Raw genomic sequence first — 17,291 nt, forward strand, 5'->3', positions numbered from 1 at the left:
TTTTTTAAAGAAAAAGGTTTTTTGCTCCTCAGTTTTGAAGACTATAGGGTATATCCGTGGCTACAAATGGCCTAATCTTCGTTGCCTCTTGAAGCACTTTTCATAATCCTCTGGATCTCTTGATGTCTGAAGACCAGCCAGATATTAATTTTGATTAGTCTTATGATGCTATAGGCTATATCTCTATTATTATCAGCCTCAACGCAATATTTTCTATTTTTCCTATTATTTCTGCTGCTTCAGCAGCTTGACTTGAATAATGCTGAAGTTTTTTGCCTTTTCACATTTATCACTGCATTCTGATGACTGATGATGGCTATGAAAATATTTTAGGGATTCTATCCTGAGAGTTGTCTTCATTAATTCCCTCATCACTTTTAGACACTTCACTGACTTCTATTCCAGAGCATCTATAATATTTCTGCATCTGAATCAGTTTCCTTTCATTAGTGTCTTGCTACTTGTTTACATTCACTATGTTTCATATTTCTTAATTCCTTTCACAACAATGTTGAACTTAGCAGAAACTTGGGAATTTTTTTGTGGTTGTTGATTTTATTTTAAAATGTCTATTCAGTATTTAATTGTATTTTATAACACAATTTAAAGAACCTATAAAATCTTGCGTGATATTTAATATTTTACTCATTAAAATATTTGATATTTTAATTACCCAAATTATATATATCACTTTAGAGGTCAGTGAATAGAAACTGATGTAAATACACCACCTTCACAGATGGATACATGGGATTGGTATTTCTCCGTACTTTGAAAATGTCGACATTGTTTTGATTTCAAATGTAAGAGGAAAAATCAAATTATAGGAAGATCATGTAGATTATTATCATATCACTCACTAGGAATTCATATTCACATGCCTTGCACCTTCAAAGAGCTGTAGAATATGGCATTTGAATAACTTAGGGTTCTATTAACGTAAGACATGATTGTTCCTGGCAGAACCAATCTATTCCCGGAAGAATGTTGAGCACCAAAGACACTCCACTCAGAGTTATTTTCTTCTTGACTCAATTGGCTGTTGGGCAAGGAACTGCCCATGCTACAAACACTGACAAGGTACATGGTATCCTGAAATGAATAAGCATGACATAAGGAAAAAGACTGTCCAATCTTGCCAAGACAGAATGAGACAGTTCTGAAAAATTTCTTGCCTCTAAAAATGGTCTGTCAATTACACTTGGCCAAAGTTGGTTGCTTCAATGTTGCAAATGAAACTTTGAGTGATTGCCCAGGTAGCTTGTTGTCTCTGTCATTTGTTGTACATTTTTGGAAGTTGCTTGATTGCACTTCCTGCTTTCTCAAGTAATATTATTTCCCATCTCTGATCTTCAATGGGGTTAAAGACTAGATAGTTGTACTTACTTTCCTCTCATGTCTTGGCCAAGTTCTTTATTATACAAGACAAACTCATTAGTATAGGATAATTATTAAAACATTTATCAAATTTTTTGCTTGATATATTTGTTCTTATTGCACATAATTTTGTATTAAGCTTAGAACTCTCTTATTTAAACAAAAGAGGGAGGTGCTGTAGGAATTCCTACAGCCAGTAGTAGCCTTTAAGTTACCTGCCCACTTGGGTGTGATTTCTTATACTATTTACGCTGATGTAAAGTGCTCATCTTGCCTCTTTTCTGGCTGTGGGATTTGGTTGCTGTTCTCTGTTACAGCAGAGAATATTGATTTGTGAGTCTACCCCAAAATAAATAACCCTCTATTATTCTCAATTTTAAGCTAGTGTGGGATTTCTCTTAAGCGTCAATCTTCAGGATGAGACTCAGTGGGTAAATTTGCAAGGACTTTGATTTTGATTCCCAACATATACATAAAACTTCAGACCGGGTGACATTCCCTCATGATTTCAGTACTGGTATAAGACAGCAGAAGTATTCGTAATTCTTCCTAGCCATATTGTCTAGCCAATTGTTGAACTTCTGATTCAGTAAAAGAACCAAGCCCTAAATTAGAAAACAAAAGAGAAATAGTGCCAAAAGAGATAGTAAATTCCTGAACCCTGATGTTAACATCTGGTCTCCACATGCACACACTGGGATACATATACATGTGTGTACATACTCAACGCAAAATCACATCCAAGGATGCACTCCCATTAATGAAAATACAGTGTGTGACTTGACAACCATTTTTAAATTCTAGTTGTTTAATGAGACAAAGTCTCACTATGTAGCCTTTGCTGAGCTAGATCTCAGTAAGTCAGCTAGGTTTGTCTCAATGTCATAGATATTTGGCTGCCTCTTTCTTCTCAGTTCTTCTGGGAGTAAAAGTATTAACTACCTCACTCAACTGCACAATTTTATGATCTACCAATCAATGGTGAAAGCAATAAGAATAATTTCAAAACCATCACAGGTGCCTTTAGGTGAGACAAAAAAAGTTTCAGTGAAGTCATGTGTTTATAATATTAAACAACATAAATATTATAATTATTCATTAATATTTAAATTTTTACTGGAAAACAAGCATTTAAAAGATATCAACTTGAGAAATAAAATTTGGTATTCAGAGAATAATCATTTTCTGTTGTTCCAAGTTAAACGTTTTATCTGTAGTGAAATACCTACAAGGAGATCACAGAAAATGATAGAAAATAATATATATATATTGGTAGGCATACCGAAAACTCAACCATGACAAACTGAGAAAATGTGATATCTTGGGAGATAACACATTTAAATGTATGAAATTTGCTGCCTGGTATGAATCAAAGACATTGAGCTAATGAGGTATACTTTGCAAGATTTTTATTTTATTGTGCTAATAACACTGCTAGTAATTGGAGCCTATCAATTAATATCATCTATTAAGTCTTAATATATAACAAATAAATAAGAATATTTTAGTTTAAAAGTGATATTCAAGGTCCAAATCGCCACTATTAAAAGATAGCATTTTTATCTGTTCAGAAGCCAAATGATCCTCAAACGAAGCAACAGCTGGCACAGATGTCAAAGGATGCTGTGTTCTCTGCTCCTCACAGCTAAGGTTGAGATTTTCAGGAGTCTCAGGGGAGAATAATGGGAACTTACCTTGAAAGAAAGGTGACAAAGTTCTCACTTTCAGCTTTTAAGTAGTGATATTTATGAAAGGATTTTTATTCCTTCAATGTAGCTGAGACCATTCTTAATAGATGAAACATTGTGCCGCATCTGTCAAAACCTCTCGACACCCATGAGATGTAGCACAGTGACCCTGCCTGTGGCACTACAGTAAGCCAAGAATAGACACAGAGCATATTCAGGAAGCAGTGTGGAGTGCCTGGTTCCATTTGTATCTCCATTTTCCCTTGACTTTTTCAGCAAAACAAAGTTCACCAGGATCCCTTCCTCAAGTTCATTTTAGGTGGCTTTCTGCAAATGCACTGTTTCATGGCCCTAAAGGACTCACAGCTACCTAGAGACTCTGGCTAGACTAAATATTCAGAAATACAGGATAAAAACCTCCCAAACGTTTTCCGTTTATTTTAAGCACAGGAAAAACAAAACAGGGAAACTTCAGTTTGTATGTTAGGATAAGAAACTCCCAGCATAGATGACTTTCGCCTCAGAGTTCTCAGAAGGTCTATGGAGTGATGAGATGCAGGTGGTTCTTTGCAATTATAGTTTTATGGTTCATTGCGTCTTTCCAGACTTGTTGCACCCCCTCTATACCAGAAGTCTACTCCCATTAACCTTGAAAACTCACTTGTGAGAGAGAGTTTAACTTTCTTTCTAACAGAGTTAGCTTCTTTAAATAATTCTTGAAAATGGATTTCTTTTTATAATCACCTATATATATATATATATATGGTCTGACTTGTGCCCTTTAAAGTTTACTTCTCTTAATATCTACTAGGTGTTAAGCTAATCTTTGAAAGATACACCCCCACATCCTACGAGTTAGTTATTAATTTTCTACACGTTTCCAAAAGATGAACAATAAAAAGAAATCCCCCACTCACTAGCTGAGAATTGAGTATAATGAAGGTTTATTTATGGGTAGACTCACAGATCACAGTCCTCTGCTCAAACGGGGAACAGCAATCGAATCCAGCAGTAGGACGAGAGAGGTAGCATGCTCCTTACATTGACATTTATAGCAGAAGAGGCCACACCCACGTGGGCTGGTAACTTAAAGGCTACTGGCTGAAGGATTTCCTACAGCAGTTTCCTGGTATATAACACTGTGCTGTTTACATCACAAATTCATTTAGTTTATCTGAATTGAGTAATTCTAAAACAGAGAGAGTTTTAAACTATGATTGTATTTATCACTTCCTCAATACTAGTGATTCAAGATATACACACATGTGTGTGTGTGTTTGGGTGTGTTGAAACATTTCTAATTTGAATTTAATTTTTGTCTAATTTGAATTGACCGGCTTATGTTCTTGGTACTGATTTTAACTCCAAGGGCTTTTATGATTGCCTTTACATTTATAATTATGTTTAATTTTTAATTAATTTTATGATATGTGATATAAAGTCTGGTTTTGTAAACTTCACACATTAATACTATATGTTCATCATTTCTACACATTTATTCTCCCTTACAACTCCTCCAAGTTCCCTCCAAATTTTCTAAACATATACATATATTAACATGTATACATACTGCTTTCATTCAGAGTTTGCCATATATATGTGTGTCTATGACTGACCGTTTGGGATTGGCTGATCTATCACGAGACTTATCCCTGGAGTAAACAGGCTCACTCTGTTTCTAATGATTGCCTATAGCACTTCCCAGGGTGGGGCTTATGAAATTTCTACCACTCACATTGGTATGTCCACTGATGGGGCTATTCTGTAGATGCCGTTTAGGCAAAGTTAATGATGAGATTTCATGTGAAAGCTCTTGCTGCCATGTCTATAAGGTATTCTCTTATAGAACATATCCGGGTGTAGAGCTCTTATAACCTTTCTGCCCTGGTTTTTTCGTGATGCTTAGGTATAATGGTTGTTTGAGAGACGTACCAAATGGAACTTTGCATCTGTGGTCAGTTATTCTCTGCATTATGGTCAATTATGAATTTCTGTAATAGTCTCTACTGCTGCAAAGAGTCTATTCAATAAGAGGTAAGAATGGCCCTTACCTGTGCATAAAAGTATGATATATGTCAAAAGTACTGATTTCAGGAAATAACCATAGAAGATTCTCCACTAGAGACTATCCCATTTCCGGCCACATATAGTTGGCTAGGTTCACAGAACCAGGAATGAAAACCAACCTTATGAGTTGATCCTAAGTACAATTAGACAGCTGTTCGTTTCTCCAAAGCTAAGAATTCCTGCTTTGCCACATCGGTGATGTCTTGTCAGGCTGGTTATGGTTGCAGTTCACAGTTTTTTCAAATGGGAATGGCGACAGCTTGTTGTCTTCCTTGACCCTTCACAACTTCCATAACACCTTCTAACACAACGAATGATATTCTCTACAAGGAGTTTCCATGTCAGTTCTTGCTCTATTCCTTGAACTGATATTTTTCAAGTGAACAGCATCTTCAAAAATACAGTCTACTTTATCTTCCAGTTGTGGGAGGCAAGCAAGGACAGTAGCAAAACAGTGAGTTAGCAGTATTTTAAAGTCCTTAGATCTTATGTTTCATATATAGTTACTTGATACAGATACAATACATGCGCAGACATCCTTTTCTCTTTAGTTTGAATGTTTTGTGCATTTTGATCAACAGAATACAAGAACAGCCCAACATTCTGTTGATCGAAATGCACATAAAACTCTGAGGGCCCTTTCTTTTGTTCATTCATTTCTTTTTTTTGTTGTTTTTCTCTTTCCCTCTTCTTTCCTATCTTTTCATCTTCCATACATTTGATATCTCAGTTTTCTTTGTATTTCAATTTTTTATAAATATTTTTGATGATTTCTTGTATTTAGGGAATATATTGTCATCATATTCAAACTACATTGCCCTTGCTTACCCCTGTATAGACTGACAAACTCCCCCTTTCTTCCTTGCCTGCTTTGATGCCATATGATTTTTTTTGCATGTTCTGTTCATCTAGCCACAAATGCTGGGTGTTGATGATTGTAACTACCATGCGATATCCTGAAGACAGCATTTCATAGGACTCCATGTAATTCTGAAGTTCTTACAATCTATGCCCTTTCTTTTCAATTTTGGCCCTTGATCCTTGATGTAATTCTTTCATCCTATTTAGTTTTGATCACTGATCTGTCACTGATTCTTGGGAGTTTGATGAATTATGATTCTTTTCATTAACTATTGCTCTCGACAAACCAAGCAGAAAGTAAACTTCATATAAATACAAAAACATAAACATTTAATAGGAAGTAAAATATCAGTAGAACATTCTTTTCGCAATATCTACAGTCATTGTTTTGAACAAGTTTGCAGTATGAGCTAAGACTTCGCTTCATGAAGCAGCATTCAAATAGAATAACAATTAAGAAACTAGTTGAGTACAATCATAACTGTCTTGCCACTAATTATCCATGGGTACCTTTGTTCTGGAAAGTTCGTATTGTAGCATCAAGGGATCAGTAATGGATAAGATTATTGAATATTTTCTTACAGAGCAGCCTACTGAACTAGGAAAGCTAGCCAGCAGGTAGAGAGATACTCAAAGACTAATTGAAGCCTGATTTGTCTTGGTACTTGAGAAATGTTTAGAAGCTAGGAACACTTTCCACTCTTTGAGAAGACCTGCATTTGGCTCGAAGCAGTCACATAAAGACTTACAACTAGCAAAACTCCAATTTCAGAGGATCCAACACAGTCTTCTGTCCATCCTGGGTACTGCACACATCTGGTACACAGGTGTATTATAGACTCTTCAATTTGGTAGGAACAATGTTTAATATTTGTTACCCCTGTCATTCATTATCATTAATATTGCTAATAAGTCAGTAATTTACTTTTCAATATCATTCATCAAGTGAATTTTCCCATCACAAGTCAGTGTCAAATAGTTACAATTATTGACAGATTCATTAATAAATTTGGTTACTGCATATTATATTAAAATCATAACATCATTTTGCGTTTCCAATATGTGTGTGAACGTAATGTATTGAAAATGAATTTAAGTTGTTTTACTTTGAGTATATACTTTTACGATTGCTATTTTACAAAAATAATCTCTTAAGATCTACTTTTAATATATTATTATGTTTTTTAATAATGTGGATAGAATCAAGTATTTCTAACTCCACACATAAATGTTTTGATAAAAAATACACACACACACACACACACACACACATACACACACATATATGCAATTATATTATGTCTTGGCTTATCTGCCAAGTCATTTTTTAGACTATATAGAGGCAAAATTTAGCTTTAATTTTAACTTTCACAATGAGTTAACATGCATACTCCCGAGAAAATTGAATAATTTAGCTGCAGCCACCTTTTATTCCAAAACAGATTTCATCCCTAACAAGATGCCATGGTTATTCACAGTCCCTCTGTGTGTTCACATAACATTCCATGCCAAAGATCAAATGTTGATGCGTTACAAGTGACATATCTTGACCATACTGTGCGACATGTGAGACACTGTGGTTACAAAATAGTAGACAACATCCTCTCAATCCTGGTCTCCCACGAAGCTGCGCTGCTGTGTGAAAACTTGTGGCGTTGCACTGAGCACTAGTGAAACATAAGCTCCAAGTAGGAATGGCACAAATAATACAACCACTCTTTTCCAAAGTCCTTCACACAGACCATTGTGGTAATGTAATTGGTTTACACTTCATTGTCAGAGTTGAGTTTATTCAACGTTTTCCTGATATCTTTCTGCATCTTAGAAAGCCATACTGAAACAATTATGGCCAAAAAAACTATTGAATAAAACTTAGCTAAACTTCACTAAAATAGACTTGCCTTCGTATCAAAGAGAAACAGCCCCTGTAAGGCAATTAAGACAATGCCTAGGTACCATGTGTTTGGTTTTCACGAGTTGTCAATAGGAACCTAGCATTCTGGTGGCAGATAATTTGTCAGCTGTTATTAGCAGGTATTTCCACTGACAAAGTTTCCAAAGGGGCTAAATCCTCACCGTTACACAAGATCTAGACCCATCGTTAAGCAGCTGCTGTCATCCCTCAGAGCACATTGCAGGTTTGCTTTACGTGCAAGTTCCCATTTGAAACAGGAACATTTGTAATTGGTTGTTAACGGGCTTTCATTTTAATTTGGAAGGAACCCAATTAGACTAGATTGACTTTATTTGCAGCATTTCCTCTTATATATTTACACATAAATCTTCATTTCTATAAATGTTCTTTAAAACGAATCTTATATGTTAAAAATTTCTAGACGATACATCAAACATAGATAATATCAAGCTTGGGTCTTCCTTCCACCTGAGTTATGACAACCTAGGACTTTTAACACTCCATGGAGAGTTCTCTTGGATGACTACCGATCACCTATTCCATGTACCTACTTCAGTTGTCCAACTTGGTGATGCCTAGAACAATCTTCAGTGTACTGTGCTACAGAGTTGACTCTAGTCTACAAAGCTTTTCTACACTGGGAGACACATTATAAAAAAAAAATCACCAAAAAGCTTTTCCAGCTGCTGCTTGCCTGACATCTGTGACACACAGAAGATCAAAGAAAATAACATGATCAATTCAGCATCACACTGTGAAGAGATCACAGTGATCTGGGCAAAGACAATTAGAAGGTGCTGTAAGGTCTTGGGCTCAATAGCAAAACTTTGCTGCTAATTCATTGAAGAACCTTAAACATGTTTTGCCTTTTTTAAACTGCCTTAAATTTCATTGTGTGTATGGTTACATCCTAGCATATAGAGTTACAATAATTGGATGCAATAGGACCATTTTGTTTCTCGTGTTAGAAAAGTTTGTGCAATAAACAAAACACAAAGAGTGTATTGGTATTGGAAAAGTATATTAGAATTTCTTTTGACTTGACTGGATTTCTTGATGTCCTGTTTTCTTTTGGTGATAAGAAGCAGTTACCTTTAACAGCTAAGGTTTTTCCTAGTATGCAAATATTACTCAATAATTCAGATGTTTCTATACATGGAATAGACCCACAATATTAATCTGTATCAATCAAGGATATTTGTAGATCTTTTATCACATTTCGGAGAAGACAATGATCGACAATAAATGCAAAGTGCTTTATGATAACCATGAGTCTGGTTAGTATGTACCAATTAGCTTCCAACAGTGCTTCCTGGAATGTCTTCAGTATAGTTCAACTTTTATTATAAAAATAAAGAAAAATTTATGAGACCATGGAGAGCAATTCAAGTTCAATATTTTTCCAATTATCTTTACTAATAGTGTTAAAACTAGGGTCACAATTAGATTTCCTTCCAAATATTCACTTGTCACTACAACCATACTGGTAAATTAATTTGGAATGCAAAATGACATTTACATTTCAGTTAGAGTGCAGACATTGGAAACATGCTTACATGTGGCCGAATAGAATATAAACGTGTTACACCATGAAATTGTTCCAAACTCAAGATAACTAAGTGGAACTCATTCAGATCTGCATTTGATTGCACAGTCTGTTTTTACTGTACTTTAATATTGTTTTTGTTTAAAACTCCTTATATATCATTTTAAAGTTGCTTTCTTAGATTTTTAACATTACACTGAAATTTTTGAGATCATAATATAGCCACTCTCTCCAATTCTTCCCAAATATGCCACCAACTCTCCTTCAAAACTGTGGCTTCTTTTCTCACTAATTGCTGCTATATGCTTTGCTTATATGTATATACTTTTTGATTTAATTCAACAAGGTTACATGCTCATGAGTATCTTCCTTATTTTATTCATTGTATATACTCTTTTTTTTTCCAGAAAGATTTAAGCAGCAGGGTCTCTTGAAAATGTGGCTGCTACAGAAAATAAACAGAAATCAATGCTTCCTTTTCCTTCAACCCTGATAAATTCATTTCTAATGACTGAAAAACACATGAAGACACTAAAAGATATATCCTACTTTAGCAAGGCCTGTATTGTCAGTGTGAAAAAGGAACTCCAAATTGGAAGCCATTACTTATACTTCATTTATCTTCTGGTCTGGGGAGAATGAATAACCTCATTATAACTCAGCTTTGTCTTACATATACACGAAATCTTTCATCATTATGATACAGCAGTTATTTGGAACAAAAAGTGAAATGATTCTTCTTCGCAGCCTGTCTTTCTCTCTACTTATTAGCTTGGTTAAAAGTAAATGTCTTACACAAATGTCTGATTGGATTTTGCATGCACTGCATTGAACTGAATGCATATTATATTCACTGAGTTTCCTATGCAGACTATCTCATTTCATTTTCCTTCCTTTTTACCTTAGAAAATACCGAGAATAAGCCCCATTCTATTTGTCCTTACAAGTTCTGCCTTATTACAGGTTCTATTAAACCAGCACTTGAAGTCAGTGAATATGGTCTTCAAATTACTATAATTCAAAAATTATACACCTTCATCACTAGACGAACAAACAGGAATGGTGTTTAAAGGGAACTTCAGGGTAATGCAGGTTCTGTGTGGAGAAGAGGTAACAGCAAAGCAACCTAATGTTTTATTATTACCATCCTAGATGGATAAAAGAATTCATTTGGGGTGAAAAAAAATACAATCCTCTATAAAGAGGCTAGAATCTTCCTTTAAATGCAATATATGTTGGGGAAACATTACTGTGATTTTATTTAAGGCCGTTTATTTTATAATTACCAAGAAAGGCCAGCAAAGCCTAATGAGGGAGGAGACAGAGGGCAAAGCAAATATGTTCAAGGTAATTAGTTAAATCCACAAATGGAAAAGGATCCTCGCCTCACAGCAGGAGAGGAACAGAGACATAGAATGACTTTCTGTTTATCTATGAATAAAAAGAAACTATAGATACCATCACATGAACAAAATTTAAAAATATTTACTAATATAAAAAGTCAGAAAGAACCCACAAAGTGATATATGTATGTGGTGATTTTTTTTTTTTGCAAAGAATAATGGATTCTATGAGAATAAGGGTTTGTGAGAGGGAAATGGCTGTAAAGAGGGCCAAAATTCAGTCTATACATATATGAACATTTACATGAATAAAGATGAATGCTTATGCATATACATATACATATATATATCATATCTAGTTTAATAAAAATACAAATTGTTTTTACTCATTTTATTAATTTATTGTCTGTCCAAGATTTCTTTTCACAATAAAAATATAAATCCCCATCATCATTCTTCACAGATGATACTGTAACAGAATAAACCATCAGAGTCACAAATTCAACATTGTTTCTGCTACTGTTATCCATGGTCAGCCTGCCCTCGGCGTCGTTTGTATCTAGTTGGTGAGTTCTTTAATTTTGCTTTTTTTTTTCTGTACAAAGTTCAAAGAAAACATTTTTATAAACTTCCTCTACTTTTGAGAGACTTCCTAAAATGTCTTTTGCAAGGCTTGCTCCATTCCTATGTTTTATTCAAGTATCAGCACTGTATGGTATGTGTATATATCTGAATTGTAGTTTTGTGAGAACTGACGTATTATACCTTTTTAGAGCTTCACAATCAAGATGCGTGATATGAGGGTGAAGAGATGGCCCAGTATTTAAGCACACTTGCTCCCTTTGAAGAGCACTGGGGTGTAATTATTCCCAGCACCTCACAGCTGCTGGTAAGTTCAGAATGAGTGGAGCTGGCATCTGCCACCCTCACTGACATCTGCATCCAGGTCTTCCATATGTACTCAACCTCACACAGAGAGAAATCAGTCAATCAATAAATCATTAAAGGTGATGACTATGTCTCATACCCATTCAATTATAATATTTTTTAAAATTTATTTATTTATTAAAGATTGCTGCCTCTTCCCCGCCACCGCTTCCCATTTCCCTCCTCCTCCCCCAATCAAGTCCCCCTCCCTCATCAGCTCGAAGAGCAATCAGGGTTCCCTGACCTGTGGGAAGTCCAAGGACCACCCACCTCCATCCAGGTCTAGTAAGGTGAGCATCCAAACTGCCTAGGCTCCCCCAAAGCCAGTACGTGCAGTAGGATCAAAAACCCATTGCCATTGTTCTTGAGTTCTCAGTAGTCCTCATTGTCCGCTATGTTCAGCAAGTCTGGTTTTATCCCATGCTTTTTTCAGACCCAGGCCAGCTTATAATTCGCAATCCTAGATAAGCTAAATAAGAAGGTGAATCCAAAGACAAACATATAGGCATCCTCCTGTATATTGACCTTATCAGGCGATGAAAGGAGACAGAGACAGAGACCCACATTGGAGCACCGGACTGAAATCTCAATTATAATATTTATAAGTCTACATCTAACTCTTCACCCTTTACTTCTTCTCTTCCCATGCTAATAATAGAAACCTGCTTTGTGCTTCTTGTGTTAGACACCTGGATGGCCAGTGTTCTATTTGGACTTGGGCAATTGCTAACTAAATAGAAAAAAACACCAAAGAACTTCTTGCTTCTATCTAACTCTAAATGTCTGTTGATGAATCCCTCTGCACCCTACTCCCAAGTTGCTCTGTAACCTATAGCACTACCCACCCAATCCTGTTAACTCCTGTGTCAAATTCTTTAGAATCCAAGGAAACTTGTTTTTCTATCTCTGACTCATTTCACTTAAAATAAGGCTCTCATTATACCCAAGATGTCTTGAGATGTCTTATGCGTTAGGATTTAATTCATTTTAATGTATGAGCAATGTTCCATTCTAATTTTTGTTTTATGTAGTCGTTATCCAGAAAGTGGATGGAAATTCGCTTTTTCTGTCCATTTCTTAGTTACTGTGGATATCCTAGTAATGCATTGGTAATACTGAGGTATTTATTAAGGCTGATTTAATTTGCTTTGCATGCATATTTTCATATATGTTTCCCTGTGTGTTTGCATGTGTGCTTGTGTGTGTGTGCTTATGTGTGTGCCTGTGTGTGTGTGTGTATATATATATACTCTAACAAAAATTATCTTAAATTTGTATCTATATATAGAAACATCTTAAGCAAGAGTAGAAATATATATATATATATGGTTTTAAAAAATATCTTAAATTTTTATCAACACAAAAAAATCATGCCAATGTAAAATATTTGAGATTAATAGTTAATTTTTAGTTTAAAGTAGATCCAATAATCTATCCTTTTATCCTATCCTTTCCATACCTCCCTTTTTATTTTCAGACAGAGATCCTTGCATGAATCCTCTCTTGTTTGGTTTCCTCCGTCATGATGACCAGAAACTTGTAGTCGCCCCCCAGAAAAGACAATGCATATCTGTAATCTATTGAATAACCAAAAGCCACCTGAGACTCCACCTTTTGGAAATGTAGCGTCATTTTCTTAAAGTCTATTGTCTAGGGGATGATGATATGCTTAGGGAATCTTTAGAAAATTGAGATAATGGTCGGCTCCCAGGACAGCTCGGTATATCACGTCTGTTTAATCTCTCTGATGGGAAAGTTTAAGGCTTATCTGAAGTCTTGGGTAGACAGCCTGTAAAGCTGGGACATCTCAGCCAAAGTTTTGAAGTTGTTCTGGATCTAGCTTTGGGGAAACTAAAACAGAGGCTTTCTGAGATGCTGTATCACCTGGGCTCCTTGTCTTTATAGGTGTTTAGGACTTTTTCTTTTTTTGCAAACACATAAACTTCTAAAAGTATCACAAGTAACTGTGTTAATAAAAGTATGGAATGTGTGGTATATGCAAGTCAACTTAAGATAATGTTTGTTTTACATTTGAGCAGGCCAAATTCATCTGTCGATTCTGTAAGTCGATTTGGGGTGTATAAAGAAACCTCTATCTATGTCATATGAAAGGGTAACTTGTAATATTCAACCATGGGGAACTTGCAGCCAATAAGATTTATCATGTTTCATCCAGTCTCAGTGCTGTACCTACGTCAAGGGATCAGTATATATGTCACCTGTCCAGTAGTCTTTCTCGATTTTTCCCCCCTCATGTCTGCAGCTCCTTGTCAAGAACCTTTCGTAACACTCCTAGGTCCTTTGTTTGTATATTAGAGCCCCATGTTGTGTGCCAGAAATGGACAGATTGGTCTTCAGTTCACCAACGACAACACAGAGACATATTAGTAATAATGAAAGCTTGGCCTTAGCTTAGCTTGTCCTACAAGCTCTTATAACGTAAATTAACCTGCTTATATTAATCTTTATTTTTCATGAGGACCTTTGCCTTTCGTCATGTATGGCCCAACTTCCTCTGTGGCACTTGATGACATATGATACACTTCAAGATTCTTCCTTTTCTTCCTCTCTCTCTCTCCAGACATCCTAGCTATCCTCTGTGCCTTTGGCTACTCAGCTTTTTATTATACCAATAACAGAAATACATCTTTACAAATTGTTCAATATTCTGCAACACTACTAGGATTAGGATATGTCATCTAGAGTGGGTATAACAACTGATCAGAGAGTGGTTTATTACTCGTTGTCATAAGTACCACTATTGTTCCAGGGAATATCTTTTAGTCTGGTCATTATTATAGTTATAGCCTCTATGACTCACAGATAGGTAAGATTAGCAGTTGCTTTTTGTCTTTAGTTGCATGCATAACCCCTTTCAGCGCTATGAAAGCGATGCAGAAGGAATGAACGTCATAAATCGATCAAAATGTTTCCTAGATTGCAGTGCCTATATGCCAGGTACACTTACACAAATATTATGCAATTACTGTTACAATATTTCTGAACTGTGCAATTGGTTACATGTAGAAAAGAACATGTTAGTATTTCTGAAGCAAAATTATGAGCACAGTTTGGTCAGGTTGTTTGTAATGATTTAATAATGGCAATGGCATTTAATTATTTAATTCAGCAATGCTAATTGCTTATCAAGTGCAGAAATTCAGTTTATAATCAACAGAATATAAAGCATTGACTATTAGCTTTGGGCGATATGAAAATATGCCAGAGAATCTATATATTTCTACATTACTTTCTTATTTTTAAGATGTGGAAGCTTAATATCATTTTGTTATGTTTAGGTTCCTAAAATTATTTATAAATCATTTTATAAATTTATAAATCATGAACCAAAATGGTTTATAAAATACTAATAAAAATTTCAGAAAAGTTCTTGACCTACCAATTTAAAAGAATCTTGGAGTGATTGCTGAAATGTACTTAGCCTGGCGTGTTACTCATGAACGTGTTCTTAAGCATAATGTCTTCAAATCAGAACTACGTTTTACTAGATTTAAAGTTGTATCCTATTATTGCTTGCAAGGAACTGCACAATATATTGTCTATTTTAAACTCAGTTTGAACGCTTCTTTTATGCATGTGAAAACTCTGTTTATGAAACCCATGGTTATTTTGAAATCCCTCCAGCTAATGTTTGCATCCTACCAAGCATCTTTAAAGAGTGTTTCTTTCCTACAGACATGATGCATTGCCTCTTTAACATTTTTTCAGCCATTTTAATGTTAATTGCTTCCTAGAGTTAGCATTAGCTCCAGGAAGGAGCTGCTGTGGAGAAGATTCCTCCAGCCAGTTTCAGACACTCTTGTGGTTCGTTGGTCTTTCACAACATTACACTTCAATTGATTCTGATATTTAGAATACATTAGTTCCATTAATAATTAATGGCATCCTATATATGATACTTTAACCATTATTCTGAAAACGTGTGGTGAGAGATTTAGTAGTTGCGTTTAAAACTGAGAAATTTGAAAAGTGTCCTGTAGATATTATTTTGTACCTAAAGCCAAGAGAAAAATACATAGAAATATATTTTTAAATTGGAGGTAATTTTTTCAGAATAGCTAGTGAACCTGAGTGATTGTCAAGATTAGAGGTAGTGGTTGGTGTCAAAAGTAAAACAATATGATTCAGTCTTTAGCGTGTTTCCTATTTGTATTAAATATAAAGTTGCTTTTGTTTTATTGTGGGCATAACATTTAATTTGCCTAATATAACTATTAACAAGTTAGTTCATCAAATTATGTCTCATAGAATTAAAGTATTGTGGAACTAATGCCTTTCACGAAGAAATAAACTGTGTCATATAGCTGAACGTGCCAAAAATGACATAGCAAGTGTTAATATTTGAGAGACTTCAGAGGACAACTAAATCCACTTTATTAGGAGTCATTCAACCACACAGTAAAATCCCAATAAGTAATTTGCCATCCTAATAAAATTAAGTGCATCTACCCACAGGAGCATTTTGGCGTTCTTTTGAAAACTATAAGTTCTTGTTGCTTTTAAGTCTTGGCATTTAGAAAGGGATCTAACATTAGGGAATGAGGTTGGCAGGATGAAATTTTCCGAAGTACATATTGCCAAGGTGTGTGATCTCATTTTATTTGGACCACATATTCCTATTCAATACAAATAAAGCAGATACATCATTTAGAAGATGTTAGTTTATAGATTTGTCATCTTAAATTACATATAGTGAAATTTAAAAATCACTTTAAATTTTTTAAAGACCTTTTAAATTTTCAGGTATTTAAGACTACTGTCATTATATTGCCCATTTGCGAAAATATTAGACACGTTTAAAGTTCAAATCAAAATGCATATTTTAATTTTATATATGAAGCAAATTTTATTGATAAAGATCTCCCATGTTCATCAATCAGTAGGTAGGATTAACATAGTAAAAATGACCATCCTGCCAAAAGCAATCTACAGATTCAGTGCTATCCCCATCAAAATTCCAAAGCAATTCTTCACAGAATTTGAAAGGATAATTTTCAGCTCCATATGCATAAACAAAACCCAGTATAACTAAAACAATCCTGAGCAATAAAAAAATGATGGAAGTCTTATCATTCCCAATTTCAACTTGTGCTACAGAGCTATAGTAATAAAAAAACCTCATGGTATTAGCATAAAAACAAAAACATTGATCAATGTCATCGAATAGATGGCACAGACATAAGTCCACACACATATAACTACCTGATTTTTTATGAGAAGTCAGAAATTTCTAATAAGAAAAAGCTGGATACTCACACACACACTATATATATACATACATATATATATAGTGAGTATACAGCATATATATGCATACATACATATATAGTTCATCAGAAATATATATAAATATATTTCTATGTATTTCTAGATAAGCACCTATATATGCTGCTGAAAATATAACAGACTCTATGATCTGATTGCTACTGAAGACTCTTTTCTTTCATACAATGGAATTTGGCATACAAATAGAGGAGACATATGAAAAATAGTGTTTTCTGACAATAATGCCCTAATAAAATAATTATTAGTTTAATAAAAATTTA

This window comes from Microtus ochrogaster, unplaced genomic scaffold (assembly GCF_000317375.1).
Source record: "Microtus ochrogaster isolate Prairie Vole_2 unplaced genomic scaffold, MicOch1.0 UNK8, whole genome shotgun sequence".
Lineage (NCBI taxonomy): Eukaryota > Metazoa > Chordata > Mammalia > Rodentia > Cricetidae > Microtus > Microtus ochrogaster.